This window comes from Rutidosis leptorrhynchoides, chromosome 3 (assembly GCF_046630445.1).
Source record: "Rutidosis leptorrhynchoides isolate AG116_Rl617_1_P2 chromosome 3, CSIRO_AGI_Rlap_v1, whole genome shotgun sequence".
Taxonomy (NCBI): Eukaryota; Viridiplantae; Streptophyta; class Magnoliopsida; order Asterales; family Asteraceae; genus Rutidosis; species Rutidosis leptorrhynchoides.
This window is the reverse complement of record NC_092335.1, coordinates 489,028,783-489,054,067: the sequence shown is the minus strand read 5'-3', so window position 1 is coordinate 489,054,067 and position 25,285 is coordinate 489,028,783.

Sequence of the window (25,285 nt, the reverse complement as noted above, 5' to 3'; positions counted from 1 at the left end):
ACCTCGCATAACATCAGGGCACCGTGCAAATTAGCTTGATAAGACTAATGAATCAGATCCCCAGAAAGGATAGTCTCCTTAAAAGATCAAAAATCAGCTTTTAAGACTGATATTATTCAATCCTAGAGATTGACCTTAAAGATTGAGAATTACAAACTCATGGAATTCAATGATATCTAAACTCGAGCTTGAACGAGAAAATATTTTGATCAAATTATAAACCGATTTGTTTTCTGAAAACCCATTTTCAATGCGTTCATTACCATTGAACGTAAAATCCTAGGAATTCACCTGGAATTCATTAGGTCACCTGAACCAAATCGGGTGTCAACCGTAAGAACGGTGGTTGCATAGCATGGTCAAAGACAGGACCTTGTGCCAGACCGGAAAATTATAAGGGTGAGCTTTACTATTGCTCCTACAAAGGATAGTAATTGCGTCCGACACGTTATATACCATAATTAAAAGCATGTCAGGGGACATTGCCTTAACAGTTGCTTGTTCAACGCTTTCCTTTACAACCGGACGATAGTTTACCGAAAGGTAATATACGGAGCAAGTATACTGGACTTGTTGCTTTCCTAATACAAGGTTAGCAAGTGGGTGACACAAAACCACAAGTTTTGAGCAAAATTTTCAAATCTAAAACCCACCAAACCCACAAAAAGAATTTGCAAACACCGGTGAAGGGTTATTTCGGAAAACTTATCTAGGGTAAAAGCTAGATTTAATTTTCAAAAGATCAAATGTTTTCATAAAGATCTAATTTCCTTAAAGGATCTAAATTTTTATAGTCATGTGGGACTGTAAACCATATCGTTACTACCATTGTTTATACTGCTGTATAGAAATCACTGATGTACAAAGTGTGAAGAATAAAGAAGTGATTCTAGTATATCAAGACTATATTGCTTGAGGACAAGCAACGCTCAATTGTGGGAATATTTGATAATGCTAAAAACGAACATATATTTCATAGCATTATTCCTCAAGAAAGACAAGCTTTTAGTTGCAATTGTTCTATTTACAAGTAATATTCGTTTAAATAATAAAAGGTGAAGACAAAAGACAGATTCGACGAATTGAAGACGCAAACGACCAAAAAGCTCAAAAGTACAAAATACAATCAAAGAGGTTCCAATTATTGATAAAAAACGTCTCAAAATTACAAGAGTACAAGATTCAAAACGCAAAGTACAAGATATTAAATTGTACGCAAGGACGTTCGAAAATTCGGAACCGGGACCAGAATCAACTCTCAACGCTCGACGCAACGGACTAAAAATTACAAGTTAACTATGTATATAAATATAATATAATATATAATTAATTATATAAATTATATATATATTATATTTATATAATAAATCGTCGGTAAACAAAGAGCCAGAGCTAGGTGAGCTGTAATTACAAACTCCGCGACTCACGGAGTTTGAAGAGCAAAAAGGGCGCGAGTCGCGGAGTCCCCCTGGACGAAAATTCCTATAAAAGCCAGCGAATTCTGATCGTAAAAATATCCATAAAATCTCTCTTTCTCTATATGTAAATGTAATATATATATATATATATATATATATATATATATATATATATATATATATATATTTTAATTTTAATTTTAATTTTAATTTTAATTATAATTCTAATAATAAGGGTATGTTAGCGAATGTTGTAAGGGTGTAATTCGAAATTCTGTCCGTGTAACGCTACGCTATTTTTAATCATTGTAAGTTATATTCAACCTTTTTACATTAATGTCTCATAGCTAAGTTATTCTTATTCTTATTTAAAATAAAGTAATCATGATGTTGAGCTAATTACTAAAATTGGGTAATTGGGCTTTGTACCATAATTGGGGTTTGGACAAAAGAGTGACACTTATGGAAATTAGACTATGGGCTATTAATGGGCTTTATATTTGTTTAACTAAATGATAGTTTGTTAATTTTTATATAAAGATTTACAATTGGACATCCCTATAAATAACCATATACACTCAATCGGACACGATGGGCGGGATATTTATATGTACGAATAATCGTTCATTTAACCGGACACGGGAATGGATTAATAGCCACTAAAATTATTAAAACAGGGGTGAAATTATGTACAAGGACACTTGGCATAATTGATAACAAAGTATTAAAATCTTGGGTTACACGCAGTCGACATCCTGGTGTAATTATTAAACAATGTATTAAAACCTTGTTACAGTTTAAGTCCCCAATTAGTCGGAATATTTAACTTCGGGTATAAGGATAATTTGACGAGGACGCTCGCACTTTATAATTATGACTGATGGACTGTTATGGACAAAAAACCAGACGGACATATTAAATAATCCAGGACAAAGGACAATTAACCCATGGGCATAAAACTAAAATCAACACGTCAAACATCATGATTACGGAAGTTTAAATAAGCATAATTCTTTTATTTCATATTTAATTTCCTTTATTTTATATTTAATTTCACTTCTAATTATCGCACTTTTATTTATTGTTATTGTATTTAATTGCACTTTTAATTATCGTACTTTTTAATTATCGCAAGTTTATTTTATCGCACTTTTATTTATCGCAATTTCATTATCGTTATTTACTTTACGCTTTAAATTAAGTCTTTTATTTATTTAATATTTTTACATTTTGTTTTAACTGCAACTAAAGTTTTAAAATCGACAAACCGGTCATTAAACGGTAAAAACCCCCCTTTATAATAATAATATTACTTATATATATATATTTAAATTTTTATAAAATAAAACTAATATAGCGTTATGCTTTGTTTAAAGATTTTCCCTGTGGAACGAACCGGACTTACTAAAAACTACACTACTGTACGATTAAGTACACTGCCTATAAGTGTTGTAGCAAGGTTTAAGTATATCCATTCTATAAATAAATAAATATCTTGTGTAAAATTTTATCGTATTTAATAGTATTTCCTTGTAAAATTTAATAGTATTTTATACCCCTTAGCTTTAACATCAGTTTTATAAACTGTTTTACGAAATGGACACAAGTACATAAACTATATTCTATGGTTGGATTACGAATACCGAATATCGCCCCTTGTTAGCTTGGTAGCCTAAGAATTAGGGAAATGACCCCTAATTGATGCGAATCTTAAAGATAGATCTATGGACCTTGACACGTCCCATTCGGGTTACGAATGCTTTAGTACTTAGATTGATATATACTAATTGCGACGGTCGGTATATAGCATGCAGATTGCGAAATGCCTGTATGCGGGGGATATTCTATATGCATCCTGTTAGTTCAGTTACCAAGTGTTCATCATATGAATGATTTTATCTTTATGCAGATTGCAAAATGCCTGTATAATGATTATGGAAATGAAAATGAAAACGAAAATCTTGTGGTCTATTAAATTGTTAGAAATGAATATTTATGATAAACTAATGAACTCACCAACCTTTTGGTTGACACTTTTAAGCATGTTTATTCTCAGGTATGAAAGAAATCTTCCGCTGTGCTTTTACTCAAATTAAAGATATTATTTGGAGTCATTCATGACATATTTCAAAAGACGTTGCATTCGAGTCGTTGAGTTCAAAAAGATTATATTAAAATAAATGACAGATTAAGTCATTTATAGTCTGATTATATTGTGAAATGGTATGCATATTTGTCAACTATCGTTGTAATGAAAGTTGTCTTTTAAAAACGAATGCAATGTTTGTAAAACGTATCATATAGAGGTCAATACCACGCAATGGGACCAAATGTTATTGTATTCGTCCACATGGATTTGGACGGGCCATTACATTTTGCTTTGCTTAAGCCCTTTAATCTCACGATCTATTATTTCGACGGGTTCTTCAACGAATTGCAGTTTTTTGTCAATCTTAATCTCGTCTAAAAGAATAGTGAGATCTTCTGTAGCTAAGCATTTCTTCAAATTCGAGACGTGGAAGGTGTTATGTACGCCGGCTAGTTATTGAGGTAGTTCAAGTCGATAAGCCACTGGCCCAACACGATCAATAATCTTGAAAGGCACAATGTATCTCGGGTTTAGTTTCCCCCGTTTTCCAAAATGAATGACACCTTTCCAAGGTGATACCTTAAGCATGACCATGTCACCAACCTCAAATTCTAAAGGTTTTCTTCTAACATCGGCGTAGCTCTGTTGTCGACTCCTGGCTATTTTCAACCGTTGTTGAATCTGAATGATCTTTTCAGTAGTTTCCTGGATAATTTATGGACCCATAATCTTTTTATCCCCCACCTCGCTCCAACAAATCGGAGACATGTACTTCCTACCGTAAAGTTCCTCGAACGGTGCCGCATAAATACTCGAGTGATAACTATTGTTGTAGGAAAATTCCTCTAATGGTAGATGTCGATCCCAACCATTTCCAAAATCAATGACATATGCTCGTAGCATGTCTTCAAGTGTCTGTATCGTCCTTTCACTTTGTCCATCAGTTTGTGGATGGTAGGCAGTACTCATGTCTAGACGAGTTCCCAATGCTTGATGTAACGTCTGCTAAAATCTTGAAACAAATCTGCCATCCCGATAAGAGATAATAGAGATTGGTATTCTATGTCTGGAGACGACTTCCTTCAAGTATATACGTGTCAATTTCTCCATTTTATCTTCTTCTTTCATTGGTAGAAAGTGTGCTGACTTGGTAAGACGATCGACTATTACCCAAATAGTATCATAACCACTTGCAGTCCTTGGCAATTTAGTAATGAAATCCATAGTAATGTTTTCCCATTTCCATTATAGGATTTCAGGTTGTTGAAGTAGACCTGATGGTTTTTGATGTTCAGCTTTGACTTTAGAACAAGTCAAACATTCTCCTACGTATGTAGCAATATCAGCTTTCATACCCGGCCACCAAAAGTGTTTCTTGAGATCTTGGTACATTTTCCTCGTCTCCGGGATGTATTGAGTATCTGGTTTTATGAGCTTTCCTAAGTACCATTTCTCTCATATCCCCAACCTTTGGTACCCAAATTCTTTCAGCCAAATACCGGGTTCCGTCCTCCCGAATAGTAAGCTATTTATCCATTCCTTTGGGTATTTCCTTTTCAAAACTACCTTCTTCAAACATTCCCTGTCGTGCCTTTTTTATTCGAGTAGTAAGGTTAGTATGAATAATTATATTCATTGCTTTTACCCGCATAGGTTCTCTTTCCTTTCTACTCAAAGCGTCGGCTACCACATTCGCCTTCCCCGGATGATAATGAATCTTACAGTCATAATCATTTAGTAGCTCAATCCACCTATGCCGCATGTTCAGTTGCTTCTGATTATATATATGTTGGAGACTTTTGTGGTCGGTATATATGATACTCTTGACCCCATATAAGTAATGTCTCCACATCTTCAATGCAAAAACAACAGCGCCCAATTCCAAATCGTGAGTCGTATAATTCTCCTCGTGAATCTTCAATTGTCTAGAAGCATAAGCAATTACCTTCGTCCGTTGCATTAATACACAACCAAGACCTTGCTTTGAAGTATCACAATAAGTCACAAAATCATCATTCCCTTCGGGCAATGACAATATAGGTGTTGTAGTTACCTTTTTTTTCAACAATTGAAATGCATTCTCTTGCTCATCCTTCCAGTCAAATTTCTTCCCTTTATGCGTTAATGCAGTCTCTGAAAAAATCTTGGATGAATCTTCTGTATTAACCAGCCAATCCTAAGAATTGACGTATGTGCGTTGGAGATTTCGGGGTTTCCCACATTTCTATAGATTCAATCTTTGTCGGATCAACTTGAATGCCTTTCTTGCTCACTACAAGACCGAGGAATTGTACTTCTTTTAACCAAAATGCACACTTAGAAAACTTAGCGTACAATTCTTCCTTTCGCAACAATTCTAGCACCATTCTCAAATGTTCTTCGTGCTCTTGGTCATTCTTAGAGTAAATAAGTATGTCATCGATGAAAACAATGACAAATTTGTCTATATATGGCGCACACACCTGGTTCATGAGGTCTATAAATACAGCTGATGTGTTAGTCATTCCAAACGGCATCACCATAAACTCATAATGACGGTAACGCGTTCTGAAAGCAGTTTTTGGGATATCATTCTCCTTCGTCTGCATTTGATGATAACCGTAACGTAAATCAATCTTCGAATAAACTAATGAACCTTGCAGTTGGTCAAATAAATCGTCGATTCTCGGTAGTGGATAATGGTTCTTGATGGTAAGCTTGTTCAACTCTTGGTAGTCGATGCATAACCTGAATGTACTATCCTTCCTCTTTACAAACAACACAGGAGCTCCCCACGGTAATGTGCTTGGTCGAATGAAACGACGCTCCAAAAGCTCTTGTAATTGACTTTGTAGTTCCTTCACGAGCTATCGGTGCAGCTCCCGGTACAAGATCTATTTGAAATTTGGCAGATCGGTGTGGAGGTAGTCCCGGTAATTCCTTCAAAAATACATCAGGAAATTCCTTTGCGACAGAAACATCAGTGATATTCTTTTCTTCGGGTTTGACCTTCTTGACGTGTTCTAAAATTGCATAGAAACCTTTCCTTATTAGCTTTTGCGCCTTCAAGCTACTAATAAGATTTAACTTCGCGTAACCCTTTTCTCCGTACACCATTAAGGGTTTTCCTTTTTTGCGCAGAATGCGAATTACATTCTTTTAACAAACGATCTTTGCTTTCTCCTTGATCATCCAGTCCATGTCGATTATTACATCAAAACTCCCCAATTCTACCAGTATTAAATTAATTTTAAATGTTTCACCAATCAGTTTAATTTTTTGGTTCCGGCATATTTTATCGGCTTTAACTAGTTTACCGTATGCTAATTCAAGTAAACACTTATTATCCAATGGCGTCAATGGACAACTTAATTTGGTACAAAAATCTCTACTCATATAGCTTCTATCTGCACCCGAATAAAATAAAACATAAGCAGGTTTTTCATCAATAAGAAACGTACCCGTAACAAGCTCTGGATCTTCCTGCGCTTCTGCTGCATTAATATTGAAAACTCTTCCACAGCCTCGCCCATTATTGTTCCCTTGGTCTGGGCAGGTGCTTCTGAAATGACCCGGCTTTTCGCATCCATAACAAATAACGGTGGCATTATTTGTTTCGACATTATTTGTTCCTCTAATCTTGTTAGCCGATGGTCCGTAAACCTCATACTTTGTTGTACCATGACCCTTTCTATTACACTTGGTACATGATGTCGTACAGTACCAGATTGAATGGTACCCTTCACACCTTTGGCACGGAATTTTCTGCCTCTTGTTGTCATTGTTGTTATTGTTGTTGTTGCAGTTGTTATTGTTATTGGGACGGTTGGTGTAGCTATTGTTGGTGGTGTTATGATTGTTGTTGCGATTGTTATTGCGATAAATGCTGCGGTTGTTATTGTAATTGTTGTTGTTGTAGAATTGGTGACCTTTGTCACCGGTTTCTTCCCACTTCCTCTTGCCTTCTTTTATTTTCGCCTCCCCGACCGTTTGTTCTTTATTTCTTCCCTCAATATGGCCCATGAGTTTGTGAGCCATTCTACTTGCGTTCTGCATTGAGGTAGGTGCAGATGTACTTACGTTCTCTTGAATTCTCACTGGCGGCCCCTTCACAAACGCGTCGATCTATTCTTCCTCGTCCTCAAACATACCAAGACACATTAGAGACAATTCTGTGAATCGTCGCTCATATGTGGTGATATCATTTCCTTGCATTCGTAGTTCTCTAAGCTCTGTCTTGAGCTTATTGACCTCATTCTTGGGATGGTACTGCTCATTCAACATGTGTTTGAATGCTGACCATGGTAGTACGTAAGCAGTATCTTGTCCCACCTGTTCGAGATAGGTGTTCCACCACGTTAACACAGTACCTGTGAAAGTATGCGTGGCGTACTTCACCCTATCCTTTTCATTACATTTGCTTATAGCAAATACAGATTCGACCTTCTCAGTCCACCGTTTCAGTCCGACTGGTCCTTCGGTTCCATCGAACTCAAGGGGTTTACAGGCTGTGAAAGCCTTGTAGGAGCATCCTACGCGATTTCCTGTGGAGTTACCTCTACTGCTAGACCCTGAGTGATTGTTGTTTTGTGCAATGCATCCTGCACTGCAGCTATGCTCGCAGTAAGAAAGGTATAGAATTCTTCCTTGTTCATGTTCAGGGTTTTTCTGGTAGTCGGTGCCATTTCCTTCAAAGATAGCTAAAAGAGTTAAGTTAATCATATAGAATATTAGGAGTAGTCATTAGTATTTGTAGCATAATATGAACTTATTATTATAAAAGTCTTTTCTTCATATTAGCGTTTTATAATTCGGGTAATACCTACCCGTTAAAGTTCATACTTATTAGCTAACACACAATTAACTACTGCAATTCTATCATGAAAAACTAAATACATTAATAATTCATGCTTAAACTTTTAATACAATATCTTAGAATCATAAAATACTACTATATTACATAGCACACGATAACTATAATACATAGCAGATTTTAATACAATTCTAGTTAAACTCAAACCGTTCAGTAAAAACAAGTAACTCATAGGACCAAAAATGTCAAGGCCCGTCCTAATCCACCCGGACGAAGTCTTCAACATTTGGTTCCATTGCGAGGTACTGACCTAAATATGCCATGAATGACTTCAAGTAATATCTTTCAAACGAGCAAATGCACAGCGAAAGACTTAATTCGTACCTGAGAATAAACATGCTTAAAAATGTCAACCAAAAGGTTGGTAAGTTCATAGGTTTATCATAAATAATACTTTCAGTAACAGTAATGGACCACAAGATTTTTAGTTTCCATAAATATCCTTACACCGCATTGTAATAAAAAGACTCTACAACCATGGACACCCGGTAACAAGCCTTAACAATAATAATGATGAATACCCCTAATGTATAATAATATCTGCACTGAATCAAGTGCGTTTCATTAACCTCGAAGTACTAAACACCCGTTAAATGCTAGCGCAACTAGCCCGGATGGGGTTGTCAAACCCGATAGATCTATCAATAGGATTCGCGCCTACCAGTTCATAAACCAATAGATTAATGTTACCAAGCTAGGGGAATATTTATGATTCTAACCCACATAGAATTAAGTTTAGTACTTGTGTCCATTTCGTAAAACAGTTATAAAATATTGCATGTATTCTTAGCCCAAAAATATATATAAAAAGGGAGTAATGAAAACTCACAATACGATATTTTGTAGTAAAAATATGCATACGACGGAACTGAACAATGCAAGGTTGGCTTCAGATTCACGAACCTATATCAAATATATATATTAACACATATAATCACATAATTCCTCCTACATAATATTTATATATTAAGTGTTATGGTTATATAAATATATATACTTTATTTATATTTTATATCTTCAGTTATATTTTATATAAAGTTATTTTGTAAATAATCATTATTCATACCTATAGTTATATTACAATATATATATATATATATATATATATATATATATATATATATATATATATATATATATATATATATATATATATATATATATATATATATATATATATATATATATATATATATATATATATATTTGTAGTTGGTATTACATCAAAAATCAGTAATTTGTTATATGTAATATTTATATAATAATGTTATTATGTTTGTAGTAATAATAATACTGTAATAATAATAATAATAGTGATAATGTTAATAATAGTGATAATAAAAATAATTTAAATAAAATTATATAGAAAAATCATGTTAATGAAAATAATAATAATAATAATAATAATAATGAAAGTAATAATGATAATAATAATGATAGTTGTAATTTTAATTAAAATATTAATTTTAATGTTAATGATAATAACAATAATAATAATAATAACAATAATAATAATAATAATAATAATAATAATAATAATAATAATAATAATAATAATAATAATAATAATAATAATAATAATAATAATAATAATAATAATAATAATAATAATAATAATAATAATAATAATAATAATAATAATAATAAGTAATAAGTAAACTACCTCAAGGAAGTAGTCTTAAAAAAGATGCCCAAGTCCGGGTTTGAACCTGCGACCTCCCGCTAACACCTCAAACCATCTGGGCCATCCAGCTTTTCTGATTTAATCTCTAACTTAAATCTATATATAACCCGTTTCTATTTTTTCAGCCCAACAATAATAAGTCCATGTAACAACCTAAGTGGACCAATGATATAACCAGGGACACGGCCTAAATGAAAGAAATCCAAAATCAGATAATACGGCCCAAAATTTAATTGAAGTTATTTAGATTTTTGCAGCCTAATCAAATATAAACTATTGTTGCTGTAGCGAGGAGAAACGGGAAACAAACAGGCGATTTAAAATAGCAGGATCCAATGAAATCACACGATGGTTCTTTGGTTCGACAATAATGTATCATTATCCTCATGACATCATCATCTTCATAATATCATCATCATCGTTTCATCATCCTTATATACCTTTAATCACATCCCATCATCCTAATTACTTCATCAATATCATAATCTCATAACATCATTAATATTATCGCCAATCTAATGAAAACAGAAACGGGTTCATATTGTAGCTGAAATTATCACCTCATTATTTTCCTAATATCATCTCCTTGTACCAATCATCACATCGTTATCTATACCTTTAACTATCATCATCATCGACTTAACATCATCTAATCCTAACTTACATAAGATCACAATCATCATCATAATACTTATTCATCGTCACTTTCCATCATCGTAATAATAAAAATGATGATAGTAGTAGAAGTTACAATATAACAACAGTAGGAGCTGCAGTCGTGGTATGATTCTCCTGACAGAGACACGAAAACAATAGCCGAAAGTGTGGGTTTTCGAAGGTTTAAATAGAAACAGCGAGATTTTACTGTTCATCTTCTTCCTTGTTAACTGGGTTTGGATGTTTTTGGTTTTTAAAAAGCGTAAAGAAATAGAACAGGAGAGGATGTGTACTGCGGAAATAGCAGAAGGGCAAAACGATGAAACAGAAGAAAAAAAATTCGAATATACATGTGGGTTTTTAACACTGTAGCAGCGGTTTTGAGTTGGTGATGTAGGTGAGGTGGTGGATGGCAGTTAAAGGTTTCTGGGTTGGTGATGATGGTGGATTCCTGGTCGTGTTGGTGATGGATTAAAGTGGTAGTAGCGGTTTGCCGAAGATGGTAGTCATTGGTCAAGGGTGGCATTTGATTCATTACAAGATAAAAGAACTCAACTATCTTGCAAGGATATGAGTTGTGTTCGTGTGTTTAATGAATTGAGAGGAAAGGCGAAATTAAAATGCAAATTGGTGATGAAGTGTTTACTAAACTGCATATGTCTATATATATGCCATCAACATATCCATTATATATTACATAATATAAGTTTAGTGGAAGTGGACATAAGTTGAAAACAAAAACAGTGTTATAATAATTCAATCACGGGTGTTATTAAGTATTACTCTGCCGACACTATATCACGGACTAGGTTTCGTATCCCGTTGTTAATCAGTGGCGGATAAAAGTACTCAGAAAAATTCCATATTTTTAAATCAACTATATTTATTTATTTTGGTCATTATGGTATAAAATTCGATCATTAATTTATTAAATAAAAATTACATCAACTGTTCCTCTCAATTCTGGGTAAAATATAAAAAGTTCTAAAATTTAACAAACACCTTCTAAATACATTTTTAATAAGTCTATAATTTATAGAACTCATTCTCGGATCACCGTTTATTTTAAAATCATATAAGTTTGAATTTAGTTTGCTTAATATCAATCGAAACATCAAACGAGTATTAGAATCATTTAATATTTATTTTTACTATACCTTATTTATATATAGTTATGTTGTAAATAATAATTATTATAATATTCTATTTTTATTTTATTTTACATAATTCGTTTTAATAACAACAATATATAATGTTTCTAATTATATTTCCAATTATTATATATATATATATATATATATATATATATATATATACATATATATATATACATATATATATATATATATACATATATATATATATATATATATATATATATATATATATATATATATATATATATATATATATATATATATTCACACATAACTATTTACAAATAGTGGTTCGTGAATCGTCAGGAATGGTCGAAGGTCAATTGAATATATGAAACACAGTTCAAAGTTTTTGAGATTTTAATATTATAAACTTTGCTTATCGTTTCGAAATCATATAAAGATTAAGTTTAAATTTGGTCGGAAATTTCCGGGTCGTCACAGTACCTACCCGTTAAAGAAATTTTTTCCCGAAATTTGAGTGAGGTCATCAAGTCTAATAATAAGAATATTTTCATGACGAATAAGAGTTGCAGATTTGAGTTTTATCACCATTGAATAATTTGGATAAAACGATTTGACTACTTGAAGCGTACGGTTGAAGCTAACACAAAAGAGTGAAATGAAGTAAATAGAGGTTCGTCTTAACTTTTGACGTAGTCACTGTTGAATTCCGAAAATCAAGAGATTTAAAGAAAATATTTGTAATAAGATTTGATTCCTCGGAATTTAAGGAAATTAAGATCTCTACAATTAAATACAATGATCTGTCTCGATTACTCTGTCTGATATTTCTATTATAAATTAAACTTTTTCTGTTCCATTATTTTCACCATTCCTATACTTTCTTTCTTAGTTCATACATCCAAAAGATTGTGAAAATGCTTAATCCAGTTCTAATCCTTGATATTTTCCTAATTATAATTTCTGTCATCCTTCTTTTCAATCTTTCACCAGAAAAATCTGTTTACTTCTACTATTACCTTGGGGTGATACTATTCTTAATTATACTGTGTCTTTATATTGCTGTTCGTATTAATATCCACAGTTTGTAACCTCCGTGTTGTTATTGGGCTTTATATTTTCTCTTATATTTTGGAGCTCTTTGCCTTTTTATTATCTTCTCGACCTCTAGTTAAGCGAGTAATGGTCCAGAATTCGTAAGCATGGAGTTTCGAATGAACTTAATGTTCTAAACAAGAAAGAACGTAATAGCACGATTTGATTTGTCAAATTACCTGGATCACTGAGAATAGAACTATCAAGAATATACTTTCTTGATATGTTCAGAAGTTAAGCAGAATGAAAGAGTTATGTAACATGGCACATGATGACGTTATGATCTGTGAATCATCACGTCCCATTAGAAACTCAGTATGACTTACTGTAATATAATCACGTTGATCAAGTGTCATTATATTATACTAACTCATGCTTCAGTTCCCAACACTACTTCAAAAACATTCATATTTTGATTTGAATTTTTACAGAATAAAGAAACTAAAACAGTTTCCTTTATGATGTAACATGGATAGCACGAAGAGATAGATAATTTCGGACAAGAATAGTTATGAAAATATCCTCAGAAATATCGAAGATATTTATGATGATATTTTCAGAATTTCTATGATCGAAAGTTGATGAAGAAAGATTTTCCGCAAGATTTAACATGAGTAAGGAGCAAGATATTCTCTAAAGATTTCATCGGATACAGAATTATCTAGATTCTTTGAATATAGCGTATGTTCCTTGTATTTTTCCTTGATCTCCTTCATGGTGTGCTCAATCCGTTTTTCAGTACCCAATTTTCTATCGAGCGTTCCTAACACTCCCTTCTTTATCAAACTTTTGGCCATTTAGACCATCTACAATTTTGCTGTTTCCTCTGCATTTAATGCTACTATATCTGAATCATCAGTTGTTAATCTGAGGGGTTTCAGGAGAATTGCGTTTTTAGATGATTAAACGCTGATTGCGATCGTCAAAATACAAAGGATGTTTAAGATGAAATCAAGTAGCAAACTAGAAGAATTGCTTAGTTTCATATGTTATAATCAATATTTTAATTCATTTTAATTGTCCAAAGTTATTAGTCCACAATTAGTAGTCCATAGTTAGTAGTTCAATAATTCATATGTATATAGTATTTGAATTAATTAATACGTATCGTGACCCATTGTATACATGTCTCAGACTCGATCACAACCCATGGTATATATATTATTTTGGAATCAACCTCAACCCTGTATAGCTAACTCGAGCATTACCGCATATAGAGTGTCTATGGTTATTCAAAATAATATATATAAGTGATGTCAATATGATATGTCAAAACATTGTATACGTGTCCCGATTTATCCGACGATATTTAAAGTACGTAAATTAAATAACAGAAATTAAATGACAATAAATAAAATTGCGAGAATTAAAATTGCGATAAAAAAAATGTAATAAGGAATTAACAGTTAGCTAGGATTTTGTTAGCATGGATTCTTAACAAAATTTCTCATAGTTAATTTGTTTGTTTCTAACAAATTTTATTTTTGTCCAAATGTTTTCTTCATTATGCCACTTGCTCGATTCTGATAAGTCAAAATCCAAATATGAAATTGAATGAAAATGGTTATTCTGTGGTGAACGGATTCGTATATTTGTGGATGTAAGTAGGATAATAAATGACCGTTGAATCATATTCGAAGAATGTACAGTGTAACTTATTAATGTGAAATCTAAATATTCCTCGGGTATTACCTACCCGTTAAAATATTTTCACCATTAACAGTTTGTACGAGAGAACTTTTTAATTACAATCTTTATGAAAATATATATACATATATATTTTCTGCACATGTAATCATGGATTTAATGAGTCAATATGATATTAATCTCATTTGATTTATCGTTAGATCTAGAATACATAATCTCTAAAACATTAGAGATTACATAATCGCCATGAAGAACGGAGATAAACGACGTAGAATGATATATAGCACAAAGATTATACTCGAGGTATAGATTGTGATGTTGAGGCATGTGATGTTGGTGGTACATGTGCTATTGGTGTTGATGTTGGTGGTGTTGCTGGTGCTTGTATGTTGTGCACTATATTCTCCAGATTGATTACTCGATCACGAAGCTCGTTGACCTCTTCTATTATTCCGGGATGATTGACGGTTGGAATGAGAGGATGAATAAGGTTTAGAATATGAAATATTATATGATCGTGGCGAGATATCCTGGATATGGGAGTGAAAATGGTGGTTCGGATTGGTTCGCCAGTAAGTGCTTCATGTTCTTCGCCAAGTGGGCAATTTAGTGGGTGGAAGGGATCACCTTCTTCTTGTCTCCAATGGTTAAGTAGATCACGAACCCATCCCCAATTCATCCAGAATTGAAGATGACTAATCGGTTGGTCCATTCCGGTTGCACTGTTTTCGGAGCTCGTGTGGAAAATCATATCAGAATAGCTGTCGGAATCCGAGGAACTTGAACTGGTTGCAGAATTCATCTTACACGATTAGATAAAGGATTTTTGGTATGAAATGATTTTCGGATATCAAATGATATTCTAATTACATAGAATACCTTTATGTAGTACAGAAGATCCCGTAGATTACGGAGGAACTTTCGAAAGCTGTCAGGCAAAGTTAAAATAACAGATACGCTAGGATATGAATTTTTTCTATACACTATCTATGCAGTGAATGCAGTAAGACATGTCTAGACTTAGGTAATTTTTTGACACGAAATCATAAGCAAAACTTTTGACATGCAGACTCGGTCAAAGTCCAGACTCACTAATGCATCATAACAACTATCAGTTAGATACACTAATGCAAGACCTGGTTCGCTAAGATCTACGCTCTGATACCAACTGTCAAGGCCCGTCCTAATCCACCTGGATGAAGTCTTCAACATTTGGTTCCATTGCAAGGTACTGACCTAAATATGCCATGAATGACTTCAAGTAATATCTTTCAAACGAGCAAATGCACAGCGGAAGACTTAATTCGTACATGAGAATAAACATGCTTAAAAATGTCAACCAAAAGGTTGGTGAGTTCATAGGTTTATCATAAATAATACTTTCATTAACAGTAATGGACCACAAGATTTTTAGTTTCCATAAATATCCTTACACCGCATTGTAATAAAAACATTCTACAACCATGGGCACCCGGTAACAAGCCTTAACAATAATAATGATGAATACCCCTGATGTATAATAATATCTGCACTGAATCAAGTGCGTTTCGTTAACCTCGAAGTACTAAACACCCGTTAAATGCTAGCGCGAATAGCCTGGATAGGGTTGTCAAACCCAATAGATCTATCAATAGGATTCGCACCTACCAGTTCATAAACCAATAGATTAATGTTACTAAGCTAGGGGAATATTTGTGATTCTAACCCACGTAGAATTAAGTTTAGTACTTGTGTCCATTTCGTAAAACAGTTATAAAATATTGCATGTATTCTTAGCCCAAAAATATATATAAAAAGAGAGTAATGAAAACTCACAATACGATATTTTGTAGTAAAAATATGCATACGACGGAACTGAACAATGCAAGGTTGGCTTCGGATTCACGAACTTATATCAAGTATATATATTAACACATATAATCACATAATTCCTCCTACATAATATTTATATATTAAGTGTTGTGGTTATATAAATATATATACTTTATTTATATTTTATATCTTCAGTTATATTTTATATATAGTTATTTTATAAATAATCATTATTCATACCTATAGTTATATTACAATATATATATATATATATATATATATATATATATATATATATATATATATATATATATATATATATATATATATATATATATATATATATATATATTTATAGTTGGTATTACATCAAAAATCAGTAATTTTTTATATGTAATATTTATATAATAATGTTATTATGTTTGTAGTAATAATAATACTGTAATAATAATAATAATACTAATGTTAATAATAGTGATAATAAAAATAATGTAAATAAAATTATATAGAAAAATCATGTTAATGAAAATAATAATAATAATAATGATAGTAATAATGATAATAATAATTATATATGTAATTTTAATTAAAATATTAATTTTAATGTTAATGATAATAACAATAATAATAGTAATAATAATAATAGTAATAATGATAATAATAATAATAATAATAATAATAATAATAATAATAATAATAATAATAATAATAATAATAATAATAATAATAATAATAATAATAATAATAATAATAATAATAATAATGAGTAATAAGTAAACTACCTCAAGGAAGTAGTCTTAAAAAAAATGCCCAAGACCGGGTTTGAATCTGCGACCTCCCGCTAAAACCTCAAACCATCTAAGCCATCCAGCTTTTCCGATTTAATCTCTAACTTAAATCTATATATAACCCGTTTCTATTGTTTCAGCCCAACAATAATAAGTCCATGTAACAACTTAAGTGGACCAACGATATAACCAGGGACACGGCCTAAATGAAAGAAATCCAAAATCAGATAATACGGTCCAAAATTTAATTGAAGTTGTTTAGATTTTTACAGCCTAATCAAATATAAACTATAGTTGTTGTAGCAAGGAGAAACGGGAAACAAACAGGCGATTTAAAACAGCAGGATCCAATGAAATCACACGATGGTTCTTTGGTTCGACAATAACATATCATTATCCTCATGTCATCATCATCTTCATAACATCATCATCATCGTTTCATCATCCTTATATACCGTTAATCACAGCCCATCATCCTAATTACTTCATCAATTTCATAATCTCATAACATCATTAATATTATTGCCAATCCAATGAAAACAGAAACGGGTTCATATTTTAGCCGAAATTATCACCTCATTATTTTCCTAATATCATCTCCTTTTACCAATCATCACATCGTTATCTATACCTTTAACTATCATCATCATCGACTTAACATCATCTAATCCTAACTTACATAAGATCACAATCATCATCATAATACTTATTCATCATCACTTTCCATCATTGTAATAATAACAATGATGATAGCAGTAGAAGTAACACTATAACAATAGTAGGAGCTCCAGTCGTGGTATGATTCTCCTGACAGAGACGCGAAAACAATAGCCGGAAGTGTGGGTTTTCGAAAGTTTAAATAGAAACAGCGAGATGTTACTGTTCATCTTCTTCCTTGTTAACTGGGTTTTGATGTTTTGGGTTTTTAAAAAGCGTAAAGAAACAGAACAGGAGAGGATGTGTACTGCGGCAATAGCAGTAGGGTAAAACGATGAAAACAGAAAAAAAAAATTCGAACATACATGTGGGTTTTTAACACTGTAGCAGCAGTTTTGAGTTGGTGATGTAGGTGAGGTGGTGGATGGCGGTTAAAGTTTTCTAGGTTGGTAATGATGGGGGATTCCCGGTCGTGTTGATGATGGATTAAAGTGGTAGTAGCAGTTTGCCGAAGATGGTGGTCATTGGTCAAGGGTGGCGTTTGATTCATTACAAGATAAAAGAACTCAACTATCTTGCAAGGATATGAGTTGTGTTCGTGTGTTTAAAGAATTGAGAGGAAAGGTGAAATTAAAATGCAAATTGGTGATGAAGCATTTACTAAACTGAATATGTCTATATATATATATATATATATATATATATATATATATATATATATATATATCTATATATATATATATATATATATATATATATATATATATATATATATATATATATATATATATATATATATATATATATATATGCCATCAACATATCCATTATATATTACATAATATAAGTTTAGTGGAATTGGACATAAGTTGAAAACAAAAACAGTGTTATAATAATTGAATCACGGGTGTTATTAAGTATTACTCTGCCGACACTATATCACGGACTAGGTTTCGTATCCCGTTGTTAATCAGTGGCGGATAAAAGTACTCAGAAAAATACCATATTTTTAAATCAACCATATTTATTTATTTTGGTCATTATGGTATAAAATTCGATCATCAATTTATTAAACAAAAATTATATCAACTGTCCCTCTCAATTATGGGTAAAATATAAAAAGTTCTAAAATTTAACAAACAGCTCCTAAATACATTTTTAATAAGTCTATAATTTATAGAACTCATTTTCGGATCACCGTTTATTTTAAAATCATATAAGTTTGAATTTAGTTTGCTTAATATCAATCGGAACATCAAACTAGTATTACAATCATTTAATATTTATTTTTACTATACCTTATTTATATATTGTTATGTTGTTAATAAAAATTATTATAATATTCTATTTTTATTTTATTTTACATAATTCGTTTTAATAACAACAATATATAATGTTTCTAATTATATTTCCAATTATTATATATATATATATATATATATATATATATATATATATATATATATATATATATATATATATATATATATATATATTCACACATAACTATTTATGAATAGTTGTTCGTGAATCGTCAGGAATGGTCGAAGGTCAATTGAATATATGAAACACAGTTTAAAGTTTTTGAGATTTCAATATTACAGACTTTGCTTATCGTGTCAAAATCATATAAGATTAAGTTTAAATTTGGTCAGAAATTTCCCGGTCGTCACAAAAAACAAGACATGCATTCCGGTTTAATTAGTATTGTTTCCCAACCCATGTCCAGTGGAAAATAACCGTTGTGGCCCTTGATAGTACAGCACGTTGTGATGTCGTCAAAAGGATGGGGGTTACATAATACCCAACAGCGTCGTAACAAATCAAAAACCTTAGTCCTCACCTCAACCACTAAATCCGTTACTAGTGGAAATGTTCTATTAAGAAGTTGTATCCCGATGTTCTTTTTCTCAGTTTGGTGAGAAGCAAACATAATTAACCCATAAACATAACATGCTTCTTTTAGTTGCATATTTGAAGCTTTTCCTAAATAATGAAGTCTATATCGGGGTATAAAGAATCGAAATAAGTCCTTAAACCATAGCGAAAAATCACATTAGGGTTTCCATAATATGTAGCCATAAAGAAAATACAAGCCAACTTATGGTCTCCCCAAGGTGAGATACACCACCTGTCAAAGGAAAGCCTTTCATAAACCAAAGCATGCTCGGAATGCGTTTCAAATGCTTTGCAAACCGACTTCACCATAAATAATTGGGCCAATGAATCATTTGACAACCCGGAAATTTCCGACCAAATTTAAACTTAATCTTTAAATGAATTAATGTTTCCAACACGATAAGCAAAGATTGTTAAGTTGAAATTCAAAAATTTGGAACTGTGTTCATGTAACCTTCGACTTTTTCGGAAAATTCACGAATCACTATTTGTAAATAAGATATGTATATAAATATATGTATATATTTTAGATTGATATTTACATGATTAAATGTTTCCAACATGTTAAGCAATCAAACTTGTTAAGACTTGATTAATTAAAACGGATTTGATGTAAACATTTGACCACCCAGTTTGTTCGACGTTTCACGAACGTTATAATTTGTATATGACATGATATAATATATATGGACATATATATACATTTAACATGATGAAATGATAATTAAGTATCTCATTAAGTATATATTAACAATGAACTATATACATAAAATGAGACTACTAACTTAAGGGTTTCAAAACAATATATATATATATATATATATATATATATATATATATATATATATATATATATATATATATATATATATATATATATATATATATATATATATAACAATTATCGATGTAATAACATCTTAATACTTATGTATCATATTAAGATATATTAATACACTATGTTAACATAATAAAATGATAATTTAGTATCTCATTATGTATATTAACAATGGGTTAATTACATAAAACAAGATCGTTAACTTAAGGGTTTCGAAACAACACATACATGTAACGACTAACGACGAATTAACGACTTAATTAAAATGTATATATATGAATTGTATTAAGATGTATTAATACACTTTTGAAAGACTTCAAGACATATATCAAAATAATTATACTTAATAAAGATGGTTGTATTTGTATTCCCATTCATTTTCATCAAGAATTCTACTCGTATTCGTTCGATATTTATACTCGTATTATACCCAGCTTTTAGATGTACATACTATTGGTATATACACTTTAATGATCAGCTCTTAGCAGCCCTTAATGAGTCATAAAATATGTGGGAACCATCATTTGACAACTAGCATGACTTATGAGCAAGAAAACAAAAACTAGTAACCTTATATTGACTAAGCATTAGGCATTTTTTTCAAACAACACACACATCACATTTCTTTGATTTTTTTCTTCATCTTAACTCTCTCTAAACACAAGAATATATCTACTTTAGTAACATTGATAATATAGGTCAATATAGCTTCAATTTCAATCAAAAAACATCATCATTCAAGAACACATCTAGAACACTTCGAAAAATCCTTTAAAATTTGCTAGATTACTTACAATCTTGCAAATCCATTTCAAGTGATCATCCAACCTCAAGAATTCTTCATTTATATCAGTAGGTGTTTTTTTTAAATCAAGGTAATAATTATATTTAATCTTTGATTAAAATTTATAAACATAATTATCTTAATTCAAGTAGTAATCTTACTTGAACTTGTTTTTCGTGTCATGATTCTACTTCAAGAACTTTCAAGCCATCAAAGATCCTTTGAAGCTCTAGATCATTTCTCATCATTTCCAGTAGGTTTACCTACTATACATGAGGTAGTAATGATGTTCATAACATCGTTCAATTCTTACTTATATAACTATCTTATTCGAAGAAAATAACTTGTAATCACTAGAACATAGTTTAGTTAATTCTAAACTTGTTTGCAAACAAAGTTAATCTTTCTAACTAGACTTTTAAAAAACACTTAAACACATGTAACATATCTATATGATATGCTAACATAAGGATTTAAAACTTGTAAACACGAAGAACACCGTAAAACTGGACATACGCCGACGTAGTAAAACCGGGAGCTGTTTCGGGTTGGATAATTAAAAACTATTTTAGACTTTGATTTAAAGATTTGTATTTTGAGAAAATAATATTTCATATAAACATGATAACATATCCAAAAATTATGGTTAAACTCAAAGTAGAAGTATGTTTTTTTTTTCAAAATGGTCATCAAGATGTCGTTCTTTCGACGAAAATGACTACCTCTTCCAAATATGGACTTGTAACCTGTAACTCTGACTATAAACCACTACTTTTTCAGTTTAGTTCTAAAAACTACAGTTCATTATGAAACCATAGCAATTTGAAACACTCAAAATCGATTTGTAACGAAGAAGTTATGGGCAAAACAATATTGGGTAAAAATGGCTAAAATAGGCTACAGGATTTTTTATACAAAATCTATACTAACCATATCCTAGCTAACTTTTCTTGTATTATACACGTATTCTAACATGCCATGAGTATTTCCTTGTAATATACTAGTCTCGATTTAATCCGAGACAATATCATGTAATCTTGATTAGTTAAGACACTAGTTACACAATACGTCGGATAAATCGAAAGACACCACATACACAATACGTTGAGATTACTTCAAAGAAAATAGATGTATTGTGGGTCATGATTGAGTCTTATACAATACGTGTACACTATGTTTTGATTATTACATGGTGATATTTTGAACTGTATATGTACTACTAACATTGGACTACTAATTGTGGACTACTAACATTAGACTACTAATTGTGGACTACTAACGATTGAACTGCTAACTTGACAACTTAAATCATCAACACGTAAATAAAAATATGATGTGAATGTATTTCTATCATACTTTGATATATGTATATATTTGTTATAGGTTCGTGAATCGATCCGTGGCTAAGTCTGATTTTCGAAGAATTGAAAATTTGTGAAAGTGAGTTTAATTACTCCCTTTTTATATATATATTTTTGAGCTAAGAATACATGCACTGTTTTTATAAACTATTTAACGAAATGGACACAAGTACTTAAACTATATTCTATGGTTGGATTACGAATACCGAATATCGCCCCTTTTTAGATTGGTAGCCTAAGAATTAGGGAAATGGCCCCTAATTGACGAGAATCCTAAAGATAGATCTATGGACCTTGACACGTCCCATTCGGGTTACGAATGCTTTAGTACTTCGATTGATATATACTGATTGCGATGGCCGGTATATAGCATGCATATTGCGAAATGCCTGTATGCGGGGGATATTCTATATGCATCCTGTTAGTTCGATTACCAAGTGTTCACCATATGAATGATTTTATCTTTACGCAGATTGCGAAATGCCTGTATAATGATTATGGAAATGAAAATGAAAACTAAAATCTTGTGGTCTATTAATTTGTTAGAAATGAATATTTATGATAAACTAATGAACTCACCAACCTTTTGGTTGACACTTTTAAGCATGTTTGTTCTCAGGTATGAAAGAAATCTTTCGCTGTGCATTTGCCCAATTTAAAGATATTACTTGGAGTCATTCATGACATATTTCAAAAGACGTTGCATTCGAGTCGTTGAGTTCAACAAGATTATATTAAAGTAAATGACAGATTAAGTCATTTATAGTCTGATTATATTGTGAAATGTTATGCATATTTGTCAACTATCTTTGTAATTAAAGTTGTCTTTTAAAAACGAATGCAATATTTGTAAAACGTATCATATAGAGGTCAAAACCTCGCAATGGGACCAAATGTTATTTTATTCATCCATATGGATTTAAACGGGCCAATACAGTTGGTATCAGAGCATTGGTCTTAGCGAACCAGGTCTTGCATTAGTGTGTCTAACTGATAAGTTGTTATGATGCATTAATGAGTTTGGACTTCGACCGTGTCTGCATGTCAAAAGTGTTGCTTATCATCTCTTGTCGAGAATTACCTACTTAACATTCTTAGTCTAGACACGTCTTACTGCATTGATTGCATGATTAGTGCATAGACAAAATTCATATCTTAGAGTATCTGTGTAACAACCCTCACTTTTCGACTTCTAAATTTACTGAATTAACCCTAGGGTTATATGTCTAACTATATGTATTAAGGGTTGTTATATACAATTAAATATTGACCGAATAGTAATTTGTAGTCAACAATGTACGCTTAAATAAATAATATATTATTAATATTTATATAATTTGACATAATTTAACTAAGTATATAAACTTTGTATCACTTTTATTATTTAGTTAATGTATTATATATTTAACTAAATAATAAATCTAATTATATATAAATGTAATAATATTTACAAACTTACTAAAATTATAGTTTAATAATTAAAATCATAATTATTATTAAAATACAAAATACCGAATTATTTATTATTTTTATGCAAAATTTGTATTTATTAATTAAATAAAATAAAATAAAATATTATTGACAAATATTCTTGGAAAAGCATTAAATCAATTTGTTTATTTATATAAAAAAAATCCTTAAAATAAATGAAAAAATAAATAAATAAATAAATTACTTTTTAATTAAAAATTGTAATGGAAAAACTACTTTTATTATTTTATTTTGTGCATTATCCCATGACCTAACATTTAACACTTTTTAATTTTAAAATCCCATTAAGAATTAAAATATTTCTTTTTCTTTTAATTATTTTATTCTTTTTACCTAATTTTTTCAAGTATAAATACCCCTCATTTCTCATTCAAACTCACACCAAAATTTCTCTCATTCTCTCTTTGAAGAATTACTACTAGTAAGTATTCTTTTCTTACTTTTTATTTTTTTACTTTTTACTTTTTACTTTTTACTTTTTACTTTTTACTTCGATTATTATTTTTACCGAAACATGTAAATAATGTTATAAATTATATGTAATAAAAAAATAAAATAAATGACATGTATACACTATTACTATTACTAGCACCTATAACCTACTACTTATATTGTAACATAAAAATATTTTGGGATATGTATTAGAGATGTATAGATCTTCGAACTCTCTTGACGAATGGTTTCTATGAGATTCTAGGCAGAGGGTTTGGATTTCTGATTTAAAGGGTCCTATGGCTCAAGCCCCTAGATCTAAATTAGCCATTCGAATGGAAAGGGGTGATTGGAAGCTTATCTAATACGGCAAGTATCCTAAATTGGAAAACACTGATAAAAGTAGAAACTCTCTAGTCATAGAAACTTAGTAAAATAAGAAACTTTCTAAAAATGAAAACTTTATAAAAATAGTAACTTACTAGGAATAGAAACTTAGTAAAACAAACACATACTTAAACTTAAACATGGGCAAAACATTTAACTACTCTTAAATGTCAATAGGTTGACTTTCCTGCTCACTCGTTCAACTCTTTATTCCGAGAAATAACTCTCTCTCTACTTACTAAGGTGAATTCATAGCCCCTCTTTATTTCTAGC